The sequence below is a fragment of the Perognathus longimembris genome, chromosome 10 (genome assembly GCF_023159225.1).
Source record: "Perognathus longimembris pacificus isolate PPM17 chromosome 10, ASM2315922v1, whole genome shotgun sequence".
Classification (NCBI taxonomy): domain Eukaryota; kingdom Metazoa; phylum Chordata; class Mammalia; order Rodentia; family Heteromyidae; genus Perognathus; species Perognathus longimembris.
Window position 1 is genome coordinate 37066327 of NC_063170.1, and position 27557 is coordinate 37093883.

Genomic DNA, 27557 nt, shown 5'->3' on the forward strand with positions numbered 1-27557 from the left:
CAAATCCAGACTGTAGCATGATTTAAGAGCAAATTGGTCTGTAAAGTGGGGTGCTTTCCAGGGTGGAAATCAGGGAAAGATGGCACAGTGTCGGTTTCCTAGACTTTCTGGTGGACATGCCTCTTCTCTGATAGACCACCTTGCTGGGCACTCACCGGCCAGGGAATTTGGCGCACGTGTGTGTGTGTGTGTGTGTGTGTGTGTGTGTGTGCGTGCGTGTGTGCGCGCGCGCGCGCGCGCTTGGTGATCCTGTCCCACGGGCGCCTGCGCTTGCGAGGGAAGGGATGAGCTCAGGAAAGGTGCCCATGGGCTTCTCAGACGGAGGGGCTGTCTTGGAGTCAACTTCCAGCGTGCGTTTCCCCTTCTAGCCGGGCTCCGAATCTTCCTGCCGGCCTTCGGAGGAACCTTGGTGCAGGAACACCCAGATAGAGGAGGCGTCACCCTAGGAAGACTGAAGGCATCTCGTGCCCATAAAGGGCCCCGAGTTGGACTTCGCGGACAGAGGACCCATGGGTGTCTCTTTAGGTCTCGGCACGCAGCAGATCCCCGACGTGAGGCAGGCCGGAGGGCGCAGCCTCTTTGGACAGCAGCACGTGCCCATCTGGGATCTGGCCACTGTCCTGCCCTCTTCTCGCTGATGCCATGTAGCCCCAGGGGGTCACGTGCGGGCTCCAGCCCTGCGCTGCGCCCGGGCGGCCGGGACGTCAGGACCGGCCTCGGGGACTCCGCTGGCTTCCCCGCCGCTCAGACCAGAAGCCCAGGGCCTTCCCCGAGTCAGAGCAGGACCAGGATCGGCAAGAGGTCTCCAGAGAGCGTGCCTCCACGCCACGGCAGGTCCACACGAGGCCAGGGCGCCGTCGGGGACCCGAGGCCCCCGTTTGAAACCTTCACCACCGCCCCCGGGGTTTTCTCGGCGAGGTACGGCTTGGGGACCAGAGAAGCGGGGATGGCACTGGACTCGCAGTCTCCGATTCGCTGACGCCTCGCCTCCTGCGCTGCCCCGGCCCGGCCGGGGACGCGGAGAGGTGGGGCCGGGGGGGCGCCACGCGTGGCGCGAGGGGCGCAGGCTGCCGGGAGGACCGCGGAGCTGGGGGGGGGGGCGCGGGCGCATGCGCCCTGCGCCTGTGCCATATTGGAATGAGTCGGAGCGCGGAGCGCCGCCGCCGCCGCCGCCTCCGCCGGAGCGCGGGTGGAGGGGGGCGGGGAGAGCTGCCGGCCGCCCCGCTCCGCCGAGCCCAGCAGGAAGAAGGGCGCGAGCCGGCGAGCGCGAGCGGCGAGGGCGGAAAAAGCACCCGCGCCAGCGAGTGAAAAGAAGAAAAGAAAGAAAGAAAAGGAGCGCGAGAAGGGGGGAAAAGAGAGAGCGAGCGAGCGAGCGCGCGCGCGAAAACTCCCGGCAGGTAAAAAAGCGGGGCGGCCGGCTGGGCCTTCCCGCGCGGCGGCCTGAAGGGGCGGCGGCGGCGCCGGCGCCGGGGCGAGAGACCGCGCGGCGCCCCCCCTCGAAGCGGCTCCGTAACTTTGCCAACGGAAAATCGCCGGGAGCCGGGGGGCAGCGGGCGCGCGGGCTGAGGCGCCAACGGGCGGCGGCGGCACGTTGGGGGCGGGGGCGAGATCGGGGGGAGCGCGGCGCTCGCGCGCGGCCCCGCGCGCCGGCCGGCAGGGCTGCAGGGACGCGCTTGGGCACCTCGCCGCCGCATCGAGCGGCGACGGTGGCCGCCGGCCCGGGGCGGGCGGCGCGCTCCAGCCCCCGGGAGGCGCGTGAAAGGAAAAGTGCCCGGGCGGAGGCAGCGGCGGGCGCCCAAGTTCCTCGGCGCGCTGGGCCCGCCGCGCGCTCCTCCCCGCGCGCACGCCGCGCTCCCGCCCGCCGAGCCCCCGCGGACCCGCCCCCCGGGCTCGCTCCGGGCGGGGCGCGAACCCGCAGCTCGGTTGGGCGCGCAGCCCGGGCGCCGGGTGGCAACTTCGGAGGGCCCGGGCGGCCGCTGCGCAGTGGCGGAGCGTCTAGAGGCCGCCGCAACCGGTTGCTTCGGCCGCTGTTGTGGAGTGAGCGGGCCTCCCCGGCTGCGGCTTCCAGCGCGCGGATGCCCGGCCTCAGAGCGGACCTGGCCCCGGCTCTCGAGCCACTGGGCAGGTCCGTGACCGTTTGGATTTTGGTTCTTGAAGTCTGGTTTTGGTCTCTGAAAAAGAGGAGACGGCAGGAAGGCGAGTGGTGGGGAGCGAGGCCTGCTCTTCGCGGAGTGGAAATGCCTTTCACGAGCAGAAATAAATTCCCGCGGAAAGGATGTACCCGTGTTAAGTTTTTCCTAAGACGTTAGCTTCTCGCATGGGGTCTAAAACTAAGTCGTCGGCCTAGGTCACCTACGGGTCCTGCTGTGCGCAAGAATGGAGCTGGACGCTCTGGCCACCTAAGGGGCGTTTGCTTGGTGAGCACTGTTCCAGCGGGTCACACAAAACAGTGGGGTGAATGGCCCCCAAGGGTTGTTTCCTCAGACTTCCTTAGCAGAAATGTTTTTGAGATCTAAGTTGCCATCAAAGAGATTTGAAAGAAAATGTGATAGATTTAGCCAGCATCTCTGTGGCTTTTCTTGAGCCACCTTTAAAAGATGTACTTTACTGCATCTAGAAAAATGCCCAATCGTGAGACTATGACCTTACTATTGTGTAATCTTACTGTTGTGATAGGTTTGAAGACAACGATGTGTCTTCATGCTTACACTTTGGGGCCAGTTAACTGGTGGCAGAATGTTGAACCCTTCTAAGCCCAAAGGAGATTGAGAGTTCACCTTTGTTTGCAGTACCAGGAAAGTAACAATCTGGTGGAAACAGGAGTGGCCTTAAGTCAGGAAACACTTGTTACTAGGCTGTCATTGAGCAGTGGGTACCCATTGATGTAGATTTGATTGTTAAATTGAGAATCTCAAATTGAGATAATCTTTCTGCATGCCTTTGGTTCAAAATTTGACTTCTTGAAATGAAGGATTAAAAAATGTTTTGAAAGATGCTCGCAAAATGCATCGTTTTGTTTTTTAACATTTGTACTATGAGAGGATTTCATTGTGATATTAACATAGAGGCGGTGTGCTTTGAACAAATTCACCTCCACCGTATTCCCGTTGCTTTCCTCTCTCCCTCCACCTCTCCCTCATTTTCCAAACAGTGCTTGGTGGGTTCCTTATGCTGTATGTTACATATGCATCTTTAAAGAAATTCAATTAAAATAATCTTGGTGGCACTATCCAGGAACATTTTATGTAATACATTTGAACAAAGACATTTAAGAATATTGGAAAGTGGAGGTGTGGCTCAGGTTTAGTGCCAGCTTTGAGTGAGAGTCGAGACCCAAGTGAGCATGACATCCTGAATTAAATCCCCACTACTGGTACTCCTCCCCCCCATATATATAAGTGTGTTTAAGAGAAGATTTTTTTTTTTTTTTTTTTTTTTGGCCAGTCCTGGGCCTTGGACTCAGGGCCTGAGCACTGTCCCTGGCTTCTTCCCGCTCAAGGCTAGCACTCTGCCACTTGAGCCACAGCGCCGCTTCTGGCCGTTTTCTGTATATGTGGTGCTGGGGAATTGAACCTAGGGCCTCGTGCATCCGAGGCAGGCACTCTTGCCACTAGGCTATATCCCCAGCCCAAGAGAAGATATTTTTAAGTTAAGGTATAATTTATGGTAAGATCTTAATAGTAAAGTTTAGTGATATTTCACATATATAAATAACCCCACTCAGAAAGCACATTTTTCCCTTCCTAAGGTGACCAGTATTCTGACTTTAGTATCACAGGACCTTGTAGGAGATGAAAAGGAAACAATATTAGCCAGGTGTCTATGGCTCATGCCTGTAATTCTAGCTACTCAGGAGGCTGAGATGAGGACTGTGGTTCAAAGCCAACTTTCATGGGAAATTCAAGGGTCTTATCTCCAACTAACCACCAAAAAGCTGCAAGTGGAGCTGTGGCTTAAGTGGTAGAGTACTAGCCTTGAGCAAAAAAAAAGCTCAGGGACAGTGCCTGGCCTTGAATTCAAGCCTCAGAACTGTCATGAAAAAGGGGGAACAATGTTAAGTAACAAAGTTGAAGAACAGCAGATATATAAGCTTGGAGTTATTGTAGCCTTTTTAGCTATTGTCCTTTGCTTTATAATGATTCTACGGCCTTTTATTATCTAGATAACTTAATATTATGATTGATTTTATAGTCAGGCTATTTTTTTTTTTTTTTTTTTTTTGCCAGTCCTGGGGCTTGGACTCAGGGCCTGAGCACTGTCCCTGGCTTCTTTTTGCTCAAGGCTAGCACTCTGCCACTTGAGCCACAGCGCCACTTCTGGCCATTTTCTGTATATGTGGTGCTGGGGAATCGAGCCCAGGGCCTCATATATATGAGGCAGGCACTCTTGCCACTAGGCCATATCCCCAGCCCAAGTCAGGCTATTTTTGAGCTGAGGTAGTACTTTGTGTGTTTGGATCTGTGGTTTTAGAGTCCTTATGTTCACAGTGCTGGCATTATTTTCTTACCATCCATTTTGGATATATTGTGGAGAGTAGATTTAAAGGATGAATCTCAAACTTTCCTAACAAGTCAGAGTTTATCAGTAAACAAATCTGTTCCTTAAAGCTTAGGATTTGCTGAGGAAATTGAATGAGAATTGATTTTTTTTAAGTTCAGTGAATTAAGAATGTGTGTATAAAGCTTTACTGACCTTTTAAATAACAGCATAATTGCTTTATTTATATGTGGAAGATATGCACCTGGTTTACCAAATCATAAAAAACATGAAAGCAAAGGCAAAAGGTAATTAAAAATTATGTCAGATGTGACTTTTTTTTCTTTTTGAAATTATTTATGACTATTTAAGAAGATGAGTTTATATTACCTCCTGGCAGCAAATACTGCATCATTTTGTTTTCGTGTGTGTGTGTATTTTGTGTGCTGTTTTTACTGCCTAAGGAGAGGAATTAGATGTTGTAAGCGAATTTTTACTTTGTTACTATCTAACAAAAGCCTGTGTTTTTTTCCTGCAAGAACATCTGTGTGAGATGGAAAAGTAGGATGGTCTCAGGCTTGTGTCTGGGATGTGTGGGGTAACAGTCTGTACACATGTTCAGAAGTTTTTCTTTGTGAAGTAATTTCACTGAGTAATTCTTTTTCTCAGCTAAGCTGTTAAAAGATACAACTAAGCTGTATTTGGTTACTTCTCTCAAGGCCTCTTTAGCCAAGTGAGTATTTGATGACTTAGTTGTTGTGACACATATTTATTTATTTATTTAGAAATTGTTTCTAGATTTCTTGGCTTTTTGTGATCAGGACTGTTTAATTTAAAAATTGTTAAAAGCTGCTCAAGCCAGGGGGTGGTGGTATCCTACTACTCATGAGGCTGAGATCTGAAGATCATGGTTCCTAGCCAGCCTGGGTAGGAAAGCTCATGAGACTTACCTCTAATAAACTACCATTTTTTTTTTTAAAGCAAGAAGTGGAGCTGTGGCTCAAGACTCTTGATCTCCAATTAATCACCAGAAAATAAAGCCAGAAGTGAAACTGTGGCTCAAGTGGTAGAACACTTATAAAAAGCTCAGGGTCAGTGTCTAATCCTGAGTTCAAGCCCCAGGACTAGTATACACAAAAAAATTCTTGGTGGGTGCCAGAGGCTCATGCTTGTAGTCCTAGGATTGTGGTTCACAGCCAGCCTGGGCAGAAAAGTCTTTGAGACTCTTATTTCCAGTTAACACCCACTCCCCCAAAAGTAGAGCTGTGGCTACAGAGCTGTGGTACAGAGCGCTAGCTTTGAGCAGAAAAAGCTCAGTTCAAGCCCTAGGACCAGTATGTACATGCACACACATGTGTGTACACATACACACACATACCTTATTTACCCAAATGTTCTTTTGTGGCATTGTTTGGTTGACAACCAATATTTTAGAATAATTTAAATGAAAATAAAAGAATGTGTAACCAGTTAATGGTACAGCTTTGTTAGGTCAGGGTATTTTCTTTCAGTGAAAAGCCTTAACTAAATAAGGTGTTTTCTATTTGAATAACAGTGTTTCTTTATATACATAGTTGTTAAATTGGATGAGAGTGTCTGGGGATTTTGGATACCTGGGAGATTTTGAACCATTAGACTGTAGGGAGTAGGGTTTTTTATAGGATTCTTACCATTCCTTAAGTGATTAAAAATGATTAGAATAGGAAGAATTTAGTCAGGTGCTGTAAATTCATGTTTAAACTAGGAGATAAGACTCCCACAGACTTTGTTGCCTGGACTGGCTTTGAACCATGATCCTAGCTAGGATTTATAGGCATGAGCCACTGGTGCCTAGCTTGGAAGTAATTTTTTTAAAGAAAGATTTCCACAGCAGGTGTAATTGAAATCATAAAATCTTGTACACTAGAGTTGGTTTATCTCCCTTGGAGAGCACTGAAGGCTCTGAGCAGAGCCATGAGAGCTAGCCACTTTTCCCCTTTTTCTTTTTCTTTCTTTTTGCCAGTCCTGGGGCTTGAACTCAGGGCCTAAGCACTGTCCCTGGCTTCTTTTGGCTCAAGGCTAGCACTCTACCCCTTGAGCCACAGCACCACTTCTGGCTTCTTCTATATATGTGGTGCTGAGGAGTCGAACCTAGGGCTTCATGTATATGAGGCAAGTGCTCTACCACTAGGCCATATTCCCAGTCCCTAACTACCTTTTCTTTAGATGTAGTTTAGGCATACTTGGGTATCAGAACTAAAGCAATATGATGAAGAATGTGAAACAGAGTAGAAGACAAACTGTAAAAGCAAGGGTTACTAGAGGCTGAGGTCTCCTGTTTAGGGGCAGAACTTGTGAATCTTAGGAACTTATCTTTCTGTGTCATCGCTGATATTCATTGTTCCTGAGTAAAAGCAAGCCAGGCTTGAACTCATACCTGTAATCCTAGCTGCCCAGGAACCTGAGGTCTAAAAATTATGGTTCAAAACTAACCCAGGCAGACAAATTCAAGACACTCTATCTCTAGTTGATAGCAAAAGGCTGGAAGGAGCAAGGGCCAACTGGTAGAGCTCCATCCTGAGTGAAAGAGCTGAGCAAGATCTTAAGGTTCAGAGTTCAAGCCCCAATACAAAAGGAAGTTCAAATGTGTATATCAGCCTTCAGATATAGGAAGGGCATGATTACTCATCTCCAGCAGTTCTGATTAGTCAAGGCTATGCCACCTTGCACTCTTATTTTGTATTAAAAGAACACCAGTATTTAGAAATACTTACAAATAAATGATGCCACAGAATTAACTCTTCATTGTAGTTTCATTAAATATAAACATCAGTTATAAGGATCATAGGAAATGAACAGTTATGTACTTTAATAATGGCTAAAGAAGTGTAAGTTTTTCTGTTTTATTGTTTCCTTTGACTATTTTTTAATGTCTGTGTTTGTCTAGTAAATATGGGATGAATGTTCTTGATGCTGTGTGATGTGGCATGGCAGAATGGGGGAGCAGGGACTTAGAATGTCTTTTAATCATTCTCCCTTTGTGGCAAGGGTGTCTTTGTCATGAAGCCTAATTTTGTTGTTCTTGTAGTTACTGCTCAGATATTGAAGTCAGAATGGCTAGTTGCTTCTTAGAGTTGCTAAAGCTTGTCTGAAAGTATCCGTTTTTTTTTTTGGTAAGATGCTGTCTGCTAGGAAAGTAGTAGTATCACTGATACTTGTAGGTTATAGTGAAGTATTTTGAAAATCCAGTTTATAGACTGGACTCAGTTTCTGATATTAAAAAAGTGAATTTGAATTTCTAAGTAAATTCAAAGAGAAATCTTTCCTTTCCTTTCCTTTCCTTTCCTTTCCTTTCCTTTCCTTTCTTTCCTTCCTTCTTTTAAACAAAATCTATCCAGGAATATAGCGTCTCTTTGGTTTTCATTTTTATCACTGAAGCAGAATGGGCCAGAGGTGGTCATTATATTTTACATTAAAACTTCTGGCTGGGTGCCAGTGGTTCACGCTTGTAATCCTAGCTACTCAGGAGGCTGAGATCTGAGGATCATGGTTCAAAGCTAGTCTGGGTAGGAAAGTCCATGAGACTCTTATCTCCAATTAACCACCAGAAAACTGGAAGTGGTGCTCTGGCTCAAGGGATAGAGCACTAGCCTTGAGCTGAAGAACTCAGAGACAGTGCCCAGGCCCACAGTTAAAGCCCACAACCAACCAAAAAAAAAAAAATAAAGTTCAGTTTTGATTGCTTATGTAGCATTAAGATAGAGATTCCAAATGAGTAGCTGATCATCAGTTTGGAACCCAGGGTAGAAGTTGCTACCCTGTTAATATTTATAGCCATGATTTTGTATGACATCACTTAGAAAGAGAATGTCAAATGGTCTGAAAGTGTAGCCACCTAGCAAGTGGAAAGCTCCAAATTCAAACCTCAGCACTGCCCAAAGAAGCAAAACAAAAGCTCCCAAATAGACCAAAAACCAAGAGAATGTCAAATGAGTATGGGTAATGTCAAATGAGTATGGGTGAGGAAAAAAAAGAGAATTCAGCACCAAAACTTGTGCAATTCTAATTAGGATTTGTGTTATTGTGGAGCAGGCAGAAAAGAAGCTTAAGTATTGGCTATGACAAAGAAAGACAATCTAGAGAGTAGAGTCCCAGTATAGAGGAGAGGAAAATATGTTTGGAGGAGCTGCAGTTTACAGTGTGTACAGGTGTATTGTGGGAGGGCCCTCATCCCGAATAAGAGCAGTGTCAGGGAGGTAGAAGACACTAAAGCCAGACTGAGGAAGATGTGAGGAAATGGTTTATGTAGCCAAGTTGCTGAGAGGATCTCTCCCCTCCTCTCCCCGCCCCCCACCCCTTTAGCTACCAGAAAACCAGAAGTGGTGCTGTGGCTCAAAGTGGTAGAGTGCTAGCCTTGAGCAAAAGAAGCTCAGGGACAGAGCCTAGGCCCCAACTTCAAGCTCCATGACAACAAAACAACCCAAACAGAAAACATCTGAACAACCCATTGCCTCTTAATGTAATTAATATTTATTACCTTCATTTTTTTTCCTTTTAAAGATTTGTTTACCATACCTCAATCAGGAGCTTATATATTTATACTTAAAGTACATTGTTTATATGTTATCATTAATACAAGTAACACTAGGCTAGAGCCTTGGCTCAGTGGTAGAACAATGGTCTGGCAAGCATGAAGCCTGGAGTTCAAGTCTTAACTTATGCCTACTCCCCCCTCAAAACCTGAGCATAAAGTGACACCCTGTCTCAAAAATAATCAAAACTCATGCTGCCGGTTCAAAGCCAGCCCGAACAGGAAAGTCTGAGACTCTCATCTCCAATTAACTACCAAAAATTAAAAAAATTAAAAATGAGAAATAGGGCTGTGGCTCAAGTAGTAGAGTACTAGCTTTGAGCAAAAATGCTCAGGGACAGCACCTCTGCTAAGTTCAAGCCCCAGGACTGGCACCAAAAAACAAAAGCAAACCAAGTAACTTGTATGCAAATGGAAGCAGACTTTGATCTGCTCCAAGGCTTTTTGTCTGCATCCAGTTTTTCTGTAAAAGCACACACAGAGGCTTCTGGGTGAACTGAGAAAAACTTGATGTGATTCTGATTGCCAGACCTCACTAATGGCTGGCCATGCTCTTCTGGCTACCTCTTCTGAGGAGTCTCCCTTCTCTGCAGCAGGTGCTGGAGGAAGAGAGCTCCAAACTCTTGTTTCTGAAGATACTGTCCACCATTTCTTTCCCTAACCATTAATTTTTACCCCATTTCAGCTTCCTATTAACTTTGAGAGTTTTTCCCAGAAGAGTCTACTGTCTTAAGTTTTTCACAATCTTAGGTTCTGGTATAAAACTCTTTCTATACTGCCCCCTTGGGAGGCTTCCCTGGGCCTTATCTCTGTCCTCATTAGTAATCCGCCTTCTCCCAGAGTTCTAGCCTCTTCAGAACTGAACCTGTTGTTTGAGCTTTCCTTTTGCTAACTAGAACCTTTTACACTTACTCTCTTGTTTTTCTGTGGCCTCTGCTCTGTAAACCACTCCCAAGACCCAGCCAATGCCTTTCTCTGCTTCTAGATGCAGACCTCAAGACCCACATTCTGGACTGGCCCTTGATAGCTCCAGATTGCCCTGTGTTGAGGCAGATCCTCCTTTCTCTTTGACTTCTCTATGACCTTTTCAGACCTTTCCTTGTTTCTTTTTTTTTTTTTTTTTGGCCAGTCCTGGGTCTTGGACTCAGGGCCTGAGCACTGTCCCTGGCTTCTTCCCGCTCAAGGCTAGCACTCTGCCACTTGAGCCACAGCGCCGCTTCTGGCCGTTTTCTGTATATGTGGTGCTGGGGAATCGAACCTAGGGCCTCGTGTATCCGAGGCAGGCACTCTTGCCACTAGGCTATATCCCCAGCCCCCTTTCCTTGTTTCTTTATGTCTTTCTCAATTAAGTCATCTACATTTAGACTTTGCTCAGACCCTGGGACCTTTGAATGCTTTCTGCTAAGCTTCAGCTCATGCATCTTGGGCTTGTCAGACCTCTCCGTTAGAGACCTCCTTGATACCTCAGAATACACCTTTCCAAAATGAAATCTCACTCTCCCTTTACATTAATCCTTAGTGATGGTGTTTGTTGTGCCCCCAGAAGCTTTGTTATAAACTTAGGAACTTTTTTTTTTTTTTTTTTTTTTGCAAGTTCTGGGGCTTGGGACTCAGGGCCTGAGTACTTTCCCTGGCTTCTTTTTGCTGAAGGCTAGCACTCTACCTTTGAGCCACAGCACCACTTCCAGATTTTTCTGTGTATGTGGTGCTGAGGAATCAAACCCAGGACTTCATGCATGCAAGGCAAGCACTCTACTGCTAAGCTACATTCTCAGCCCCAGGAACTTCCTGAATTACCAATCTCTGACTTGAGAATAGACCTTTTGGTTTTCAGATGTCTAGGATATAGAACACTGGTCAAATGAAATTATCCTAGGAAGCCTAGTATCTAAAATCACTAAGATTCTTTCCTGATGATGGAGGAGTGAAGGGCTCCCATCCTGTCCTGCCAGCTGGGTATCCTAGGGCTATGCTCTTCTCTGAATGAAGACTGGCAGCTGCCTCCTAGGACAGCCTTCCCTGTGTGGAGTTATTATCAGTACTACCTCAGGGCATTCTGCATGTTTGAATGCCATTTTTTTCTTTACCCTAGTTCTTTTCTATTGCTTTTTCTTAGGAAAAAAATGTTTTAGATCGGTAGTGGGGCTTGAACTTAGGGCCTAGGCACTGTCTCTGAGCTCTTTTGCTCAAGGTAAGCACTCTACCACTTTGAGCCACAGCTCCACTTCTATTGGAGAGAAGAGTCTCATGGACTTTCCTTGCCAGGGCTGGCTTTGAACCATAATCCTCAGATCTCAGCTCCCGAGTAGCTAGGATTATTGGCATGAGCCACCAGTGCCTGGTAGGAAATTTGTATTTTTCTTTTTTCCTAGCATGAAGCTGAGTTCAAACCCCAGCACTACCAAAAAAAATTAAATTAAATTAAAAAAAGAAAAGAAAAAAGAAAGATAAGCCAGTTGGACTATATATAAGCTAAAATAATCAACTATAAAATCAAAATATAAACCTAAAAGACTCAACTACAAAATGAAAGGCCAACCACACTATAGAAGATATACTTGTTAACCATAAATATGATAAGGAGTTGATATTGCAAAATAAAGAAGTCACACAATTCAGCAAACACCACCACCAAATAACCTAACTAAAAAATGGGCAAAAGACTTGGATAGACATTTTCCCAAAAAAGATATATAGCCAAGAAGTATATGAAAAAGTGTTTAAAATCACTAATCATCAGAGAAATGCAAATAAAAAAAAATCCCAAGATTAGCTGGATGCTGGTGGCTCATGTCTGTAACCCTAGATACTCAGGAAACTGAGATCTGAGAATCAAGGTTCAAAGCCAGCCTAGGCAGGAACGTCTGTGAGACTTTTATTTCTAATTAACTGCCCCAAAGCCAGGAGTAGAGCTGTGGCCCAAGTGGGAGAGCACTAGCATTGAGCATAAAAAGCTCAGGGACAGCACCCAGGCCCTGAGTTCAAGCCCCAGGTCCAACACATACTGTCTCTCTGTCTTTCAGTCTTTCAGTCTCTCAGTCTCTCTCTCTCTCTCTCTCTCTCTCTCTCTCTCTCTCACACACACACACACACACACACACACACACACACACACTGAGATATCTCCTATCTGCCAAAATGGCTTTATCAAAAATACAAAACAAGTTTTAGTAAAAATATGGAGGAAGGTGAACTCTATGTAAACTTGTAAATTGATTGTGGAAAACATGATGTAAGTCGTTAAAAATCAGAACTGCCATATGATCTAACAATCCCACCTATGAGTATGCATTTAAAGAAGCTGAAATCAGTCTCTTGAAGAGACAAAAGTTTAACTTATAGAAATAAAGTAGCCTTCGATTTAAACTCTGTTAGAAGGTAAGCTATTGGGATCTTATGTATGGCATTGGTGGTGGCAAATGTAGTACAGAATAAAGAATTTGGACCAAGGTAATGATATTGAGCGTTGCCTGGGGAACTTAGTGAATATTTCACAAGTGAAGTATCATTTCAGTTTTTGTCTGTCCTGGAAAAATCTGTGTTTTCTGTATATGGTTTGGTTAGAATGGAAATTTGTATTTTTCTTTTTTCTTTTTTTTGCCAGTCCTGGGGCTTGGATTTAGGGCCTAAGCACTGTCCCTGGCTTCCTTTTTCTTCAAGTCTAGCACTCTACCACTTGAGCCACATCCCCACTTCCAGCCTTTTCTGTTTATGTGGTGCTGAGGAATCAAACCCAGGGCTTCATGCATGCGAGGCAATCAGTCTACCGCTAAGCCATATTCCCACCTTGAAATTTTCATCAATGAACATAAAATTAGTGCTGAACATAGATCTTGCCAGAGAAAAGAAAAGCCACTTTAGAAAGTGAAACTCGGTGTGTGCTGAAACTTTCCAAAGTGGCTGAGGTTCCTTTTAAAATTAACATAAGTCTCTGCTGTTTCCAGTTTATTATAATTACTTTTTTTCTCTTTTTATAAGTTTATATTAATTATACAAAGGGGCTTTGTTGTATTATTTCCATACATGGATATAAAGTACTTTGATCATATTCATCCCCTCATTACTTTTTCTTATTTCCTATTCCCTTTATAGAGCATTTTAATGGGTTTTGTTATTCTGTAATCATACATGTGCATGAAGTTTGTCGAACATATTTACTGTCCATCTTCCCCTTGTTAATTCCCCCTCCTATGTTTTCCATCTCCAAAGTCCTCCTGTTTTCCCTCTGTCATTCTTTTTTTTTTTAAGTCTAGGTTCTGTATAGTAGAGACAACATGGAATAGATGTCTTTCTCAGCCTGGCTTACTTTACTTAACAAGATAATTTTCTGTTCCATCCATTTTCCTGAAAAGAACACAGTTTTATTTTTATGTATGGCTGAGTACATTATGTACATATGACACATCCTTATTCAGTTGATTGGTGCTTAGTCTGATTCCAAAGTTTAGCTATTGTGGCTAGTGCTGCTATAAACATGGGTGTGTAGGTATTTCTGTTGTGTGCATACTTACATTCCTTTGGATATATGCTTAGGGCTGGTACAGCAGGATCATATGGAAGTTCTATTTTTAGGTTTGTGTGAGGATCCTCAATACTGATTTCCATGGTAGCAGCACTATTTTATATTCCTACCTACAATATGTAAAACTCTCTTGCCCCTACTCACCAGCATTTGTTGTTTTCTTGATGATTGCTATTCTGACTGGGTTAAAATGAATCTGAGTAATTTTATTAATTCCAGTTGATTCTCATTTCCTTTTTAACCCTGGAAAGTTTTAGTGTTATAGTAAAGTTCTGAATATTCAGATATTTTTTAAGACAAGAAGCAAGCATTTTATCATATTTTACTGTTTATAGCATCTTCTTTGCTTCCTTCACTCATGCCTCTCCCTCCCTCTCTTTTCTTCCCTGTCTTCCCAACTTTTTTCTTTAGAACTAAGGCTGTCCTTCAATTTGGGATCCTCCTGCCTCAACTTCTGGTATGCTGGGATTACACTGGGATTATAGACATGTGCCACCATATCCAGTGTGCAGTATCTATTTTGATTAACATTTTAGTTTAGCAAAAGTTTTTTCCTTGGGTGAGGGAGGGAGAGTGAGTGATAAAGGGATTGAGATTAATTAGAATGTATACTTGTGGAAATGTATCCTTGAAATCTTCCTCTGTGTAACTAATGTAAGATAATTTTTAAAAGGCTAAAAAATTCCTTTCTTCAGCTTCTTTTTCTAAAGTCATAGAACTTCATAACAACACTTTTTCTCTGGTAACTTTATATCTTTAGATGTTTGTTACATACGTTTGCATCAGTAAAGTCAAATTGAAGGACATTTAGTGCCAGTCATTTGCTTTACTTTTTGTTATAGAGATCATAAAGAGGCAATCCATGGTCTGGTGCTGTGTGGGCATAGGATGAGGTTACTGTGCTGGAATTGTCCCATTGGCTTATGAGAGCCTGTTACTTGCAGGTGTAGGAGCCAAAGGCTAAGCTTCAGGAGCAAATATGTTGGATCTACTTGTTTCTCCACTGTTTCGGTGAACCTGTGCTTTCTTTGGGGATGCTAATGGTTCTATCTGGATGAGGATCCGTGGACCCAGGGGAGGCAAATACAGGGGTGGAACAGGTCCCACAGCCATAAACTTTGCCTGTGTTCTTCCCTTCCCCCATCCATCTTGGATAAGTTTTGGGAGATTTTGAAGCTATAAGGGAAGAGCCCCTTAATTTTTCACTGAAAAGATTATTGGCTAGGATGAGTTTAGGAAATTTAGGAAACTTTAAAAATTCTAGAGTTTGTGTTAGTTGGAGACAAAATAATAAGTAAAAGTGTTTACTCATAAAAATAAAATTAACATCTCATATTAACATGAGATGTAGTTGGACTTTAGCTGCTGATTAATGTGTTTGAATGTTTTAAACTTTGCTTATAACAATCACCTAAAAATTAGAGTATTTGGGCCTGGGAATGTGGCTTAGTGGTGTAGTGCTTGCCTAGCATGCATGATGCCCTGGGTCCGATTCCTGGTACCACATACACACACACAAAAAAAAGAAATAAAATTAAAAAAATGTTAGAACATTCAACCAGGTGCTGGTGGCTCACACCTGTAATCCTAGCTATTCAGGAGGCTGAGATCTGAGGATCAAAGCTAGCCCAGGCAGGAAAGTCTATAATATTCTAGCAGAAAAACTGGAAGTGGAGCTGTGGCTCAAAGTGGTAGAGCACTAGCCTTGAGCAGAAGAGCTCAGGGACAGTGCCCAGTCCCTGAGTTCAAGCCCTATGACTGACAAGAAAAAAAAAGGAATATTCTTTGTTCAAAAGCAAGTGGAACTTTCTTTCTTCCTCTCTCTCCTCTCTCTCCTCCCTCCTTCCCTCCCTCCCTCCCTCCCTCTCTCTCTTCCTCCCTTCCTTCCTTCCTTGTACTACAGAAAGAAACTAAGTTACTGTAGTTATAAAGAAGGTGAGTAGAAGGAGGTTTCTTCATACTTCCAATCCCTTCATCCACCTATTTTATTGAATTCAAGTTGTGCTACACAGACTTTAGAAATATGGTCATAAAAGGACATGTTCTAAGAAATATGTTGTCAGACAGCTTTGTCATTGTGTGAACATAGTGTGCACTTAAACTAAGATAGCTAGAATGTCATCTCTAGGAGATTTAATCTCATGAGAGAACTTTTATAAGTGCCTGGCTATAGTTTAGGAAGATTGTTATTAACAGACATTATTTTTTCTTCTATTGCCTTCTTTTAAAATAATAGTCATAGGCATAAATCTTCCTCTTTAAAAAAAGTATTTAAAGCTGGGTGCTGGTGGCTCATGTCTGGAATCCTAGCTACTCAGGAGGCTAAGATCTGAGGATTTAGGGTTAATTGCCTCCTGGGCAAACAAAGAGACTGTTATCCCCCATTAACAAAAATCCAGAAGTGGAGTTGTAACTTAACTGGTAGAGCTCCAGCTTTGAACTTTTTGTAAAAGCTAATAAGCAAGAGCATGAGGCCTTGAGTTCAAGTCCTAATACCAGCACAAAAAGATATTTAAGCTGAGAGACAGGTATATAATAAAATGTTGTTTTTGAATTGTGAAAGAAAAGTTGCTTCTTTTTACTGATCATTATTATTTCCAGTTTCTTTTGTATTTTACAGAAGTATTGTATTTGTATAAATATACATTCTATATAGTAAAAATCCATATATTTTCCATATATGTTAAAATTTCTCAAGTAGTGTATTTTATACATTGTTTTACACATTGTTTTTTTATTTAAAATACCTTAAAACCATCCAAGTATACATAATTTCCTTATTCCCTTAGTGACTGTTCATTGTATGGATGCACCAGAACTTAGTTGATTATTTGTACGGTTTTTAAGTTAATTCCAGGCTTTTTCTACTGCGAATAGTATTGTAAATTAATATTAAGTAACTGAGGGCCAACCACGGGGATGTATACTTATAATCCTAGCTACTCAGGAGGTAAAGGCAGGAGAACTACAAGTTTGAGGCCAGCTCAGGCAAAGTTTAGTGAGACCCTATTTTCAATTTTTTTTTTGGCCAGTCCTGGGGCTTGGACTCAGGGCCTGAGCACTGTCCCTGGCTTCCTTTTTGCTCAAGGCTAGCACTCTGCCACTTGAGCCACAGCGCCACTTCTGGCCATTTTCTAGATATGTGGTGCTGGAGAATTGAACCCAGGGCTTCATGTATACAAGGTGAGCTCTCTTGCCACTAGGCCATATTCCCAGCCCCGAGACCCTATTTTCAAAGAACAAAACAAAAACTCCAAAACCAAAATAGGAAAGGGCTAGGATATGGTTCAAGAGGTAGAGTACTTGCCTAGCATGTTCTAGACCATGGGTTCAATCCTAGGGCTGTTTAAAAAGAAAAGGATAACTGATTTTGCTTGGATTAAGAAAAACATTGGGGTAGTATTGGCTGATAATCCTAGCTACTTGGAGTTAGAGACAGGAAGTTCATGAGACATTTTAGTCAATAAAATATTGGGTGTGGTACTATATGCCTGTTATCGGAGCTATATGGAAAGTATGAATAGGAGAATTGCAGTCCAGGCCAGCCTGGGCATAAATGCAAGATGCTATTGGAAAAGTAAAGAAAACCATATAGGCTGGAGATGTGTCTTAAGTGGCAGAGTACTAGGAAGCACAATTGCCTCAGTTTAAACTCTAGTACTTTCAAACAAAACAAAAATGTAAGGAAATAAATGAGCCTTTTTGAGCCAGGCATGACATCACTTTAAGATTGACAGTGTTTTATTCTGAGTTCATCGTGTTTTTACGAAGATAGGCTGTTCTATAGCCACTACATACTCACTGAGATGAAAAGGTAGAGGAACTGGGTACAATAGAGTAAGAGAAATTGTAGGTAAAGGCCTTTCATTTTCCCAGCTCTGCTCACCCTCCTGCCCCTATATTGCTGAAGAAGTGTTTTAGGCTGAATCCTTAGCTTACTCTTGGGAAACTGAAGCATCTCAAATTGTTAGACTGCTGTGTTGAGTGCTATAAGCTAATTTGCTTTGCATTTTAATTGGCTAACATCTGGATGTTTCTGTAGACTTTTGTCTATAAAAAGTTGACTTTTTAAATTTGTGTTGTTAAGAAATTTTAAATATGATGTTCCTGTTTTGGTGCAGAATTTCTGAAGAAACTGAATTTGGGTCTTAAGGTATTCTGTGGTGTTATACATCTTAATAGTTTAACTTCTTAATTATGATCCTTTATTCAAGGAATTTTAGAATATCCCTCAGCATGTATTCATACTCCTTTGATACTGCCTGTCTACTGTCATTTCCTTTAAAATGCTTTCTTAAAAACTGTTTGTTAGCTGTATGTTACTGTAACAAATAGTTGAGATAATAAGCTTATAAAAAGGCAAAGCTTATTTTGGTTTAGTGCTTTAGTCCATGAATGCTTAGCTCCTGTGTCAAGATAGTACCTAATGGAGAGAGTTGTGGTTGAGTAAGTTGCTCACCTCATGGAGGCCAGGAAGCAGAGAGAAAGAAAAGGCTTGGGTCTCATAGTCCTCTTTAAGGGTATATTCCTATTGGCCTATTGCCTTATCTAGATACTTGACTAGGTCTCACATCTTAATAGTTCCATAAATTCCTAGTAATGCCACAGACTAAGGAACTAGGTCTTTAACTATATGGGCTTTAGGGAGACATTAGAGATCTGAACCTTAGTGGTATTATGTAACAATCTTTGATGTTGTATTCAGCTTTTCCCCTATGCTTGTATACTCTTAGCCCATGACTGTTGTAGCTAGATGAGAATGGTATATACTTAACCAGCATGGGGCAGGCAGTCCCTTCAGTAGCTCTACTTCTTTTCCTTCCATGTGAGGGTTCCCAGCTGCTGAATGCTAGATGGTACTTTCTTGATTAAAATATGTTTGCTTTGCTGGAGCCTTTCCTGTCACTTATTTTGTTCTTGAGGAAATAGTTTTACCCCATGAAGTTAGGCAAAAGGATGTGACTTAGAGAACTGAACTTGTGGCAAAGAGACAAGTCTTATACTAGTTGTCAAAGTTTTATGGAGTTCCAAGGTGATCCAGGAAGATGAATTGTAGAAATCAACAATTAGGGTTAGTCAAGTTCTTTTTTTTTTTTTTTTTGGCCAGTCCTAGGCCGTGAACTCAGGGCTTCTTTTTTGCTCAAGGCTAGCACTCTGCCACTTGAGCCACAGCTCCACTTCTGGCCATTTTCTGTATATGTGGTGCTGAGGAATCAAACCCAGGGCCTCATGTATACGAGGCAAGCACTCTTGCCACTAGGCCATATTCCCAGCCCCCTAGTCAAGTTCTTTATACTATGAAAAGCTTGATAAACAATAGGGCAACCTTACAAATTAGACCATCCAATGTTTAAAGAACAGGGGAAAGAAATGGTGGCTTGGAGCATACTTTCACTTTACAGTATTTCAAGAGGCCTGAAGATCAGGTAAATTGTCTATTGATGATATCTAACAAAATCATAGGGACTTCTGCTTTAGTGCCTTCATGATTATTTTCACTCATTCTTTTTTTGTGTATGTATTGGTCCTGGGGATTGAACTTAGGGCCTCAGGGCACTCCCTGAGCTTCTTTTGCTCAAGGCTAGCACTTGGTTACTTGAGTCACAGATCTACTTTCAGCTGGTTTATTGGAGAAAAGTCGGGCTGGGGATTTGGCCTAGTGGCAAAGAGTGCTTGTCTCCTATACATGAGGCCCTGGGTTCAATTCCCCAGCACCATATATACAGAAAACGGCTAGAAGTGGCGCTGTGGTTCAAGTGGCAGAGTGGTAGCCTTGAGCAAAAAGAAGCCAGGGACAGTGCTCAGGCCCTGAGTCCAAGCCCCAGGACTGGCAAAAACAAAACAAAAAAAAACCTATTGGAGAAAAGTCTCATGGACTTTCCTGCCTCGGCTGGCTTTAAACTGATCCTCAGTCTTGCCTCCTGATTAGCTAGAATTATGGCATGAGCCAAAAATCAGCCCTCTTTCATCCATTCTTTTAGAGAATGGTAGTGGCAGTGTGCATACTAAAACTACAGACCTCTGGGGCAGATGGCTAGCACAGAACTTATTTCTTTTGTGAAAATAACAATACTGCTTGAAGAAGGAATGCTGCTGCTGTGTTAGAAAAATGGATTTTTTTTTTCTAATTGGTGAATCAAGAGGTTCCATGATTTGAAAACATACCTGTGATTTGAAGCACTGGTACCAGGGGTTTAAGGAATGTAAAGTAAGTTTTGTGTCCTTAGGAAGCTTTATAGTACTGGAATTATAAAATAAGCTGAGCATGATGTCACATACCTGTAATTCTAGCTTCAAGGAAGGTGGAGGTGGTAGATTGTGGTCTAAGACTGGCCCCAGGCAAGACAAAAAAAAGAGAGAAAAGCTTGATTTTTAAGTACTGTCTGAAAGGTACAAAATATCCACAATGAAAAATGCTTTTGACAGAGATTTGGAAATGGGCTCACATCTTTGAGGAGTACTGTTTTGAGAAACAAGGACTGGGGACTTAGCTAAAGTGGTATAGTGCTTGCTTAGCATGCCAAAGGCCCTGGGCTCATTTCTCCAGTACTGATATGTGTGTGGGGAAAGACCTGAGAGTTAAGTGGTTTATATTCTTAGTATAGAAATTTCTTTTTTGAGTGGTGGTTGGGTGTTAGTCAAGGTTCTGAGCTCTATCCTTGAGCTCTTTTGCTCAAGGCTAGTGCTCTACCACTTTGAGTCACAGCTCTACTTTCAGTTTTCTGGTGATTAATTGGAGGTAAGAATCTCACAGACTTTCTTGCTGGGGCTGCCTTCAAACCACAATCCTCAGATCTCAGCCTCCTTAGTAGCTAGATTACAGGTGTGAGCCACCAGTGCCCTGCTAGAAATTTCTTAATAGACTAAAATATTTTAGGTTTTACTGGAGCTTTTGAATATTTCCTTTTAAAATCAGTTTCCAAGCCTTTGTCTTTAGTACTATTTCTTTTTAAAATTTAGCATTGGTGAGGTTCCTGCCACCTCTTGGAGTAGAATGGCAGTGATCTTTGGGTTACTCATCCCAGAACGTGGTAGTCAGCTTCACAGCCACTTGACTAGTAGTGGAGTGAGCAGCTGTGAGTTGCAGGAAGGAGGTAAACTGCTAACTGGCTATGAATTGGCAGGTTGGCAAGAATTAAAGTATATCTAAATGGGCTCTGGCTTTTAAAATTGGTTATTTGCTCTTTAATTGCTGAGGGAGAAAGCCATTTGCTATTTTGACTTACAGTTCTGTGCTCTTATGAATCTTCCTTCTCTCATATAATATTCTTATTAAGTGTTGAAATGAAGCTGATTTTATAGAATAGTAGGAAAGGGGCTAAAAATTTTAGTTCATGTTCACCTGTTAGAAAATTTTGGTGGAGTAGTAGGTTTTAGAAGAAATGTTTTTAAATTTTTCCTCATGTAAATACAACTAAGGTGGAATATTTCATCTTTAATTTGATCAATTTAATAACTTATGGGTATGCTTCCCCTCTAAACAAGAGGCCTTGTGTTTGTTAGCCAAATTTTGCATCACTTAAGCCTACAGTCTCTGTTCCTTCTCCTTTTTTTTTTTTTTTTTGTTGTTGTTGATACTGGGGTTTGAACTCAGGGCTTCACATTTGCTAGGCAGGCAGTCTACCATATGAACCATACCCTCGGCCCTTTTTTTTTTTTGCTACAGTTATACTTTTTGGTAAGGTCTCATGGTTTGTCCAGGCCTGCCTTGGACCACCATTGAACTACCTGTGCTCTATGCTTAGCTGGCCTAACAGGCTAGTAATACTATGCCTGGCTTACTGAGATGGAGTCTTGCTGCTAACTTCCTGCCTCAGCAGGCTTTGAACCACAATTCTCCTAAACTTTACTTCCTTAGTAGTTGAGATTAGAGATGTGAACCATTGCTTCTGTTCATTCCCTGTTTCTTTGGTTAAACTCATTATATGCTCACCTAGTATGAGTCCCATAGAAATTTCTACCATGTGAAATTTAACAACCAATTTCTAAGGACTAGGTAGAATACATTCAGAATTTGCTCAGCAGTTTTACTCTACTGCTTTGGTCTCAGCTACCATTCTGTTTTATCTGGGTTATAGAATGTACCTCCTAGTTGTTTCTCTTCTACCCTTGACCCCTACAGACTTCTGTTATAATTGAACCCTGTTAAGGTAAGTCAGATGATGTCAGAATCTAGTGCTGTTAAAACTTCTTTAATACAAGGCTCTCATGGCCTGTTTTTCCTGCTGACCCCCAGGACTCCTTCTGTTCTCTAGTTTGCTCAGAGTACTCCTTCCTTAGGGCTCTTGCACTTACCATTCCCTCTTGCTAGAAGATACTTTCTGTAGATGAGTACATGATTAGATCCCTCACTTGGGATCTTGTCCTAGAAATTACCTCAGTGGCTTGGGTATCTGAAGTTTTAACCCTAACATTTCATATCTTTCTTTTTTTTCTCCTTTGTACTTTCCTTGCATACTATATGTTTTGCTTGTTTATCCTGTTGCTTATTTATATCAGACTTGAGTGAAAAAGCTAAGGAATAGCATCCAGACCCTGAGTTCAAGTCCTAGTACTGGTGTGTGCTGGTCCCAGAACACATATACCAGATTTGTTCAGTGAGTGAACGAGTGAAATGTTCATAGCCCCTTCTCCCCCATTAGAATAAAAAGCTTCTTGAAGACAAGGAATTATTTATTTTCTCAGTTTTAGAGGTTATATTCTAACAGAGTGGGCGGGTGTGGCAGACCAGAACAGTTCATGCCTCCTAGACTGGGAAGAGAAAGGGAACACCACTGCTGAACGTTTCCTCCTTTTTATTCCAACTAGGCCCCCTGCTCATGGGATGATGGCATCCACATTTCAGGGTGGATATTTCCTTCTCACTTAAACCTCTCTGCCAGTGTCCTCACAGATACCCAGAGATGTGCCTCACAGGTATCTTGGGTGATTCTAAATCCAGTCAAGGTGATAGTCATAACCAACCACCACAGAGGAATTTTGGTTTGTGTTGTTTGGTATTCTGTCTGTAGTAACTGGAATAGGGCCTGGCCTATAGGGCTTAGTAAAGATTTCTTGACGTGGTGAAGCAGTGGCTCTTGCATATAATCCTAGCTAATCAGGAGGCTGAGATCTGAGGTCAAGATTCATAGTCCTATCTTCAAATAACCACCCTAAGCCAAAAGTGGAACTATAGCTCAATAGGTAGAGCATCAACTCTGAATGAAAAAGCTAAAGGATGGCACCCAGGCCCCAACTTCAAGCCCCAGGACTGATGCACATGTGCGTGCTCTCTCTCTCTCTCTCTCACACACACACATGCACACACACACACACACACACACACACACACACACACAAAGATTTATTGAATATGGAATGAATAAAATTTTCATAGTGCCCCACCTAATCTATGAATTTATAATCTGTGAATTTCACGAGGTATCAGCCCATGTCTAATCAGAATTTCATTCTGGGTGCTTCATTCAAGAAGGATGTAATTCTAGGAATTGGTTACAAAATAGAGGCAGGAGAAACAAGGAGAGGCCAGAGCTCACAAACCCTATGGAGCTGCTGCAGTTTGTTGTTACCAAGACTACTTTTTGTTGGTCCTGGGGCTTGAACTCAAAGCCTGGGCACTATCCCTGGGCTATTTTGCTTCAAGGGTAGCACTCTACCACTTTGAGCCATAGCAAAACTTCTGATTTTCCTGGTGGTTGGAGATGGGTGTCCTGTACTTTCCTGCTTGGGATGGTTTTTGCTCAGACTCTTGAGTAGTTAGGATTATAGCCATAAGCCACCAGCACAGGCTAAGCCTGTACTTTAAAAAAAGTGGTTTATGGGGCTGGGGATGTAGCTTAGCGGTAGATTGCTTGCCTAGAATGCATGAAGCCCTGGGTTTGATTACTCAGCACCACATGAACAGAAAAAGCCGGAAGTGGCACTGTGGTTCAAGAGATAGAGTGCTAGCCTTGAGCAAAAAGAAACCAGGGACAGTGCTCAGGCCCTGAGTCCAAGACCCAGGAGTGGCAAAAAAAAAAAAGGTGGTTTGTGGGGCTGGGAAAATGTGGTTTAGTAGTAGAGTCTGCACCTAGCATATATGGATTCTGTTCCTCAGTACCACATAAACAGAGAAAGATGGAATTGGTGCTGCAGCTGGTAGTATGCTAATTGAGCAAAAGAAGCTCAGGAACAGTGCCCAGGCTCTAAGTTCAAGCCCCAGGACTGGGAAATATATATATGTATATATATACATATATATGTATATATATTTTATTGTCAAAGTGATGTACAGAGAGGTTACAGTTTCATACGTTAGGCATTGGATACATTTCTTTTTCTTTTTTCTTTTTTGGCCAGTCCTGGGCCTTGGATCAGGGACTGAGCACTGTCCCTGGCTTCTTCCCGCTCAAGGCTAGCACTCTGCCACCTGAGCCACAGCGCCCCTTCTGGCCATTTTCCATATATGTGGTGCTGGGGAATCGAACTGAGAGCTTCATGTGTTGGAGGCAAGCCCTCTTGCCACTAGGCCATATTCCCAGCCCTGGATACATTTCTTGTACTGTTTGTTACCTCCTCCCTCATTCCCCCCTCTCCCTTCCCCCTTTCCCTCTCCTCCCATGAGTTAATTGTCAGTTGGTTTACACCAAACAGTTTTGCAAGCATTGCTTTCGTAGTTGTTTGTCTTTTTATCCTGTGTCTCTCGATTTTGGTATTCCCTTTCACTTTCCTAGTTCTAATACCAGTATACACAGTTTCCAATGTACTCAGATAAGATACAGTGATAGTGCAGGTACAACCACAGGAAGGGGATACAAGAGGATCATCAACAATAGAAGCTACGGTTTCACATGGCATGTTGAAAATATTTACAACAATGATATAACAGTCGTTTCCATAACATAGAGTTCATTTCACTTAGCGTCATCTTATGTGTTCATAAGGGCATAGCTATTGGGCTCTTGTGATCCTCTTCTGTGACTAGCCTAAACCTGTGCTAATTATTCCCTATGAGGGAGACCATAGAGTTCATGTTTCTTTGGGTCTGGCTCACTTCACATAGTATAATTTGGAAAAAAATATTTTTAATTTATTTTTTTTAAGACAGATGTTGCTCAGGCTGGCCTCTGACCCAGTATCCTTCTGCCTCAGCCTCAGGATCCTTCTTCCTCAGTCTCCAGAATTACAGCTGTGAACTACCACATCCAGGTAGGAACCTACACTCCTGCTAGTGCACTGCTAGAGCTTGATAGGAATACAACTCACAGAGAGGTTTAAAATGTAGATTTCAGGCCTGATGATTCAGGAGAGAGTCACAAGAGCAGTCCACAAGCACTAACATATAATATGCAGTATAGTGGTATTTATTTAATTTCATTTGTAAGAGAAATTTAGATGTAGGACAAATTAAGCTGCAACACTAAATAGCACATATAATGTCTTAGATCATGGCTAAAACATAAGAAAGCTAAGGATTAAATTCCAATTTAGCCTAGTCACATCTATGTGTTGAACCACAAAACTGAACTCTGCTTCCAGAAATGGTACATGCAGGAAACATATCTTCACTGTGGCTACAATCTCTTGGTGTGATTAAGTGCTTATTTCCTTGAGTTCAGTAAATCTGTGTTTAGGCCCAATCATGTCCCAGATTAGATCTTTGTCACCTACAGGATGGTACTAGCTTCTCCTGATCTGATAAAGAGTCATTGCTTAGGACTCTGCCATTGTTTAAAAGGTCTAAGATGTGACAGGCTTGTGTGGTATCTCTGACTCTGGGCTCTTGTGTGTTCCCTAGTTCTCTACTCCCTCAGGACTCATTGCCAGTATTAACTTGTTCCTTTTTCTTTCTCTTTTCATCTTGTGAATAGGACAAAATCCAAACATGTATGATTGGCAACTCTTAGAGTCATTGTGATGTATGATGTGATTCTGTAATTAAGAAGCTCTGTGTGGGGCTGGGGATATGGCCTAGTGGCAAGAATGCTTGCCTCGTATACATGAGGCCCTGGGTTCGATTCCCCAGCACCACATATACAGAGAATGGCCAGAAGTGGCGTTGTGGCTCAAGTGGCAGAGTGCTAGCCTTGAGCAAGAAGAAGCCAGGGACAGTGCTCAGGCCCTGAGTTCAAGCCCCAGGACTGGCCAAAAAAAAAAAAAAGAAAAGAAGCTCTGTGTGTGTGTGCATGCATGCATGCATGCATGTGTGTGCATGTGTGCCAGTCCTGGGGCTTGAATTCAGGGCCTGGGCACTGTCTCTGAGCTTTTTTGTTCAAGGCTAGTGCTCTACCACTTGAGCCACAGCTCTTTTAGTGCTTAATTGGAGATAAGAGTCTTATAGACTTCACTGCCCAGGCTGGCTTCCAACCAGGATCCTTAGATCTCGGCCTTGTGAGTAGCTTGGATTACAGTTGTGAGCCACCAGCATGAGCTACTTTTTTCCAGTTTAGGAATGTCAGTATCTTTTTTCTTTTTTGTAGTATAGGGGTTTGAACTCAGGGACTTGTACTTGGTAGGTAAGTGGTCAGCCACTTAAGCATGTCTCTGGCTCATTTTGGTTTTAGTGGTGTGTGTGTGTGTGTGTGTGTGTGTGTGTGTGTGTGTGTGTGTGTGTGTGTGTGTGTGTTGGTCCTGGGATTTGAACTCAGGGCCTGGGCACTGGTCCTGAGTTTTTTTCCTCAAGGCTAGAGCACTACTATTTGATTGAGCCACAGCTCCACTTCTTGCTTTTTGGTGGTTACTTAGGAATAGGAGTTTCATGGACTTGCCTGATAGGGCTGGCTTCAAACTGTAGTCCTCATATTTCAGCCTTCTGAGTAACCAGAATTAATATATACATGAGCCAATGGTCTCCTTAGGTTATTTTTTAGGTAGGTCTCAGATTTTTTACCTGGAGTTGGCCTAAACTGTGATCCTTGACCTGCAGCCTCCTATCTAGCTGAGAGCTCAGAAATGTGCCACCATGCTTGGCTTGTTGATGGAGATAATATCTTTTGTGCTAGCTGACCTTGAATAATATTCCTACTGATCCCTGCCTCATGAGTAGCTGGGATTACAGACATGAGCTACCACACCCAACTCCAATTTTTTATTACAAAAAATTTTACCATCCTAACCATTTTAAGTAAGTAGTCCAGTAGTATTAAATATTTATGAAATATATTTATGAAATTGAGTAGTAGTCATAACCACTATTCATTTCCATATTCCATTCTCATTTAATCTGTAAAGTTGAAGAGCCATCCCCATTAAACAATAAACTCCTAATTCTTTCCTCCCATTAGCCCCTAGCAACCACCATTCTAGTTTCTATATGATATCAACTACTTCATATTAAGTGCAATAATAATCTTTGCCTTTTTATGACTGGCTTATTAGCATAATACCCTCAAGTTCATACATATGTGGCATGTGTTCATTTTTAAGGCTGAATAATATTTCACTGTATATTTGTACCATATTTTGCATACTAATTCTGGATGACAATGACTTTGTTTTCTAGATAGGAGAAAATAATGGAAATGATAAGATTTGGTGACACTTTTCTGTACCTTCTACCCTTTTTCTTACTTCCCTATATCAGTAAATTTTGGTTCAGAGATCCAGGTTGACTTTTTTTTTTTTTTTGGTTGGTCATGGAGCTTGAACTTAGGGTCTGGGCCCTGTCTTTGAGTTCTTTTGCTCAAGGCTGGTGCTCTACCACTTGAGGCATAGGGCCACTTCTGATTTTCTGGGGGGTTAATTGGATATAAAAGTCTCATAGACTTTACTGCTCTGGCTGGCTTTGAACGAGATCTTCAGATGTCAGCCTCCTGAATAGCTAGGAAGCCAACAGCTCCTGGCTTCAGGTTGGCTTTTTGAAAAGTATAATTTTATTGTTATTATTGCAGTGTTATACAAAAGGATTATGAGTAATGAGTACATTACTTCTTTTGTTTTCCCCCAGTGTCCTCCTCTCATCTCTGCCCACAAGTTACATCGTTCATTTTCCACATAGTGTATACTGAATAG

At 42.7% G+C, this 27557-nt stretch overlaps 1 protein-coding gene across 2 annotated transcripts in view; it reads left to right on the forward strand.

Moving 5' to 3' along the window:
• The first annotated feature begins 347 nt into the window (after positions 1-347).
• Positions 348-27557, forward strand: part of Sfmbt1 (Scm like with four mbt domains 1) — a 128147-nt gene continuing 100937 nt past the window's right edge. The window contains exon 1 of one of the 2 annotated variants that reach the window (XM_048355836.1): positions 348-918. The gene's annotated coding sequence lies outside the window, so the exon portion shown is untranslated. Of the gene's footprint in view, positions 919-1178; positions 1398-27557 lie in introns of those variants that run through there. The other variant, XM_048355835.1, reaches the window with a different exon arrangement.